Source organism: Anneissia japonica, unplaced genomic scaffold (assembly GCF_011630105.1).
Source record: "Anneissia japonica isolate Jap-2015-1 unplaced genomic scaffold, ASM1163010v1 scaffold581_len1011336_cov187, whole genome shotgun sequence".
NCBI classification, from domain to species: domain Eukaryota; kingdom Metazoa; phylum Echinodermata; class Crinoidea; order Comatulida; family Comatulidae; genus Anneissia; species Anneissia japonica.
In genome coordinates this window covers 819794-822924 of record NW_022723686.1, presented here as the reverse complement: position 1 = coordinate 822924, position 3131 = coordinate 819794, and positions in this window count along the sequence as shown.

The following is a 3131-nucleotide window of genomic DNA, read 5'->3' as shown; positions in this document are numbered from 1 at the left end:
GATAGTTTTACCTTGTATTGTAGTTTTAAAGTCATTACAATAAAATCTCAAGCCTCGAAGCCTTTACTCTGAAATACCGGATGGTGTTTGGCGAGGGATAGTTTATTACCTGATATTGTTATCTTGTTATTATTTTTGTTATTTATGAGTGGACCCTTGCAAATATAGAATGAATTTCACAAATGACAAATAAATTAACTTAATACTGAATATATTCAGTTATTTATATTATGTTATTATTTCTGTTATTTATGAGTGGACCCTTGCAAATGCATTTCTATGTTGAATTAATTTCACAAATGACAAATGAATTAACTGAATACTGAATGCTACGGCCTTTATGGTGTGCTTCATAGAGTTTTTCGAAATGACGACAGTAAGATCTAGGACGAAATGATATACACGCAAAGACTTTGAGTTTTTATTTAGTCTGAACTCCGTCATATGGGTTGAATGAAATTTGTAGAAATTGCATGATGGTCAAAGATGAGTCTCGTAGTCATGGCTGTTGTAGTCCAGAGGCGGATACAGAATTTACAGAATCCGTGTTTGTAATTAGGATAAAAATCAACTGTACCCCATTAAAAAAACTTACGAAATTCCTTAATCTATAGTGTTGTAGGGACTACTATAGCGACCATAGAGAGGCGCTTAGTAGTTTCATGTTTAGTAGCTTCATTCCACAGTGAGAGCTGGGTGCCATAGCATTGGGGTAATCCCTACTTTTCCAAAAGATGCAATGGGTACACATGAGCTGGAGCCAGATGTGTAGAGTCAGAGAAAACTTTGTTTTACCAACGTAGATGTTAAGGCTGTGTTAGCAGTGCTACTGTTCAACCGCCAAGCCACTCGAATTGCTTCAGTGGCTCATGTGTTAACCCATCAGCCATGAACCTGAGTAAATTATCATTAGGGAGCCTCGCAAAATAAAGCAACGCGTATACAAATGGACCACGCGATGCGATTAAAGGCAGTTTAATCCCATAGTTGGTCACGCGTTGGGATTATTTTCCTGGGCTACTCCACTTCGTAGTGGGGAATTGATAACAGGCTTAGTGTAAAAACCCAATTAACACAAACAAAAACGTCTCGTATAAAAATAAACCCTATTGGAAGTAACGCAAGTTCATGTTATATTTCTGAGAATTACATTAATAATTTATCGAGATTATCGTCACCGTTACGATCAAAATCAACAGCAGAAATATAAAACTAGGAGAGGCCTAGGACATAGATATTATACCTCCATGGATAGGCCTAGGCTTTGGCTTACTCAGAAAAATTATGGAGTAAAATTAAAAATCGAAAACAGGCAATTTTTATGAATTTTTGTTAAGCCTAATTATATCTTTTTTACAGTTAGTCTTTAAAATTATCATTTCTTATATCGTTTTAGTATTAATTAAAATTATTAAATACAACTGTCTAGGACGACAGACAGATATCGGTCTACAGTCTACAGAACGTATATAGGGTACACTTCCTTCAGTGTCGGCGAAATGCAAAAAAAATATTGAACTTCATATTAGTACCTTTATCTTATATAAATGTGAGCAGTTGTCCTAGGCCTATATGTTATCTATTTTAATATTGATTAATCTGGAACTTTGGTGGAACAGTATATCCATTGTATGTGACGAGAAACGTTTCAAAAAAAGCAAAAACAATTTTCTCCAGCTAGCAGTTACATGCACTGCTCTCACCCCTTTCTACCGATGAAACACATGTTTTGATGCGGCACAAACCTAGAGCCCAATCACACTTGAAAGTTTCGTCGGCCCAGGGCCACCTCAGGGCCAGCCCAGGGTCGGCAATTTTTAAGTGTAAACAATCATTTAATGTTAAGACTTTTGAGTCGGCTCAGGTCCCACAATGCGGGCCCTGGGCCGACCCAACTTTATATCTGAACGTAAGCCGAACCTCGGCCGGCCCAAGTTCGCTCTGATTGCTCGATTTTGACATCTTATCTAACCACAACATTCATTCGAACTGACTTGCGCGAAAAAACACCATTGAGAAATAAAATTGTTAAGGAAACTGTAAAGTAATTTGTATTTAGTTGAACTATTGTTTTTGAATAAAAGTTTTTATATAAGGTCTCCATGCCTAACTAATTATTACTCACAGCCTCCGTTCGAAGCATAAGCATCATCACAAACCAAGTTGTAGGCATTGGGAATACCACGTGATACGAAGCTTACGCATGGGCAGTTTGACAGATGACGACTTTATTTTCTACAGTTAAAGACGCACAATCGTTTGTTTTTGTTATGAGCGGAGCTGGTTCTAAAAAGTGTAAAAAATTGTTTGTGAATGAACCTAATATGAAAATAATTATTATTGCCAAATAGATAGATATGCTGCTTATTCACAATCAGTGTCTCCGGTCTGTGGCCAAACATTGACAGCAATATAGGCCTATATAGACAGTTTACAATATACAGGTATGTGACTTTCGAAATCGCGAGTCTGGCTTTGCACAGAGTAAAGTCGAGCTGCGTTAATTATAGGCCTTGGTTATTATAAGAATTATCGTCGCCATAATCATGAAGCAGAATGCTATCCGCTTAAAAAATCGAAAAAGTATAAGGACAATTTTTGAAATTAGGTTCATATTTCGCGCGAATTCCATGTGTTTATGCTAGGTTGTGATTTACCGTTCCGCCATCAAAATGCGATCGCCTCAACCTGTCCTGAAATTCATCGACCCGGCCCAAAAGAAGTGTGAACATCCGTAAGGCAGCGCTGGGCCGACTTAAAACAATAACTGTGAACGGAAATGTAGTTGAGTCGGCCCTGAGTCGGCCGTAATTTAAGGCGACCCTGGGCCGACCCTAGGCCGGCCTAATAAGTGATTGGGCTCATAGACTCTATTCTATTTCAGTGTTGATTAATCTCGAAGTTTAGTGTAAAAGAATATATTTATTATATATGATTATCAGGCTCTTTAAAGGTATTGTATTGTATACTGTAAAATATTGTTTTCTCTGTGTTTTCTCTAGATTGCTGTTCAATGTATTGCTTTCACCCCCTTTTCAAACAGCGAAGCACATGTTTTGTTGCGTCGTTGATTAACCATGGACTCTACCATTCCATATGGGTTATTAATTTTATAATAATTTTTCAAAATA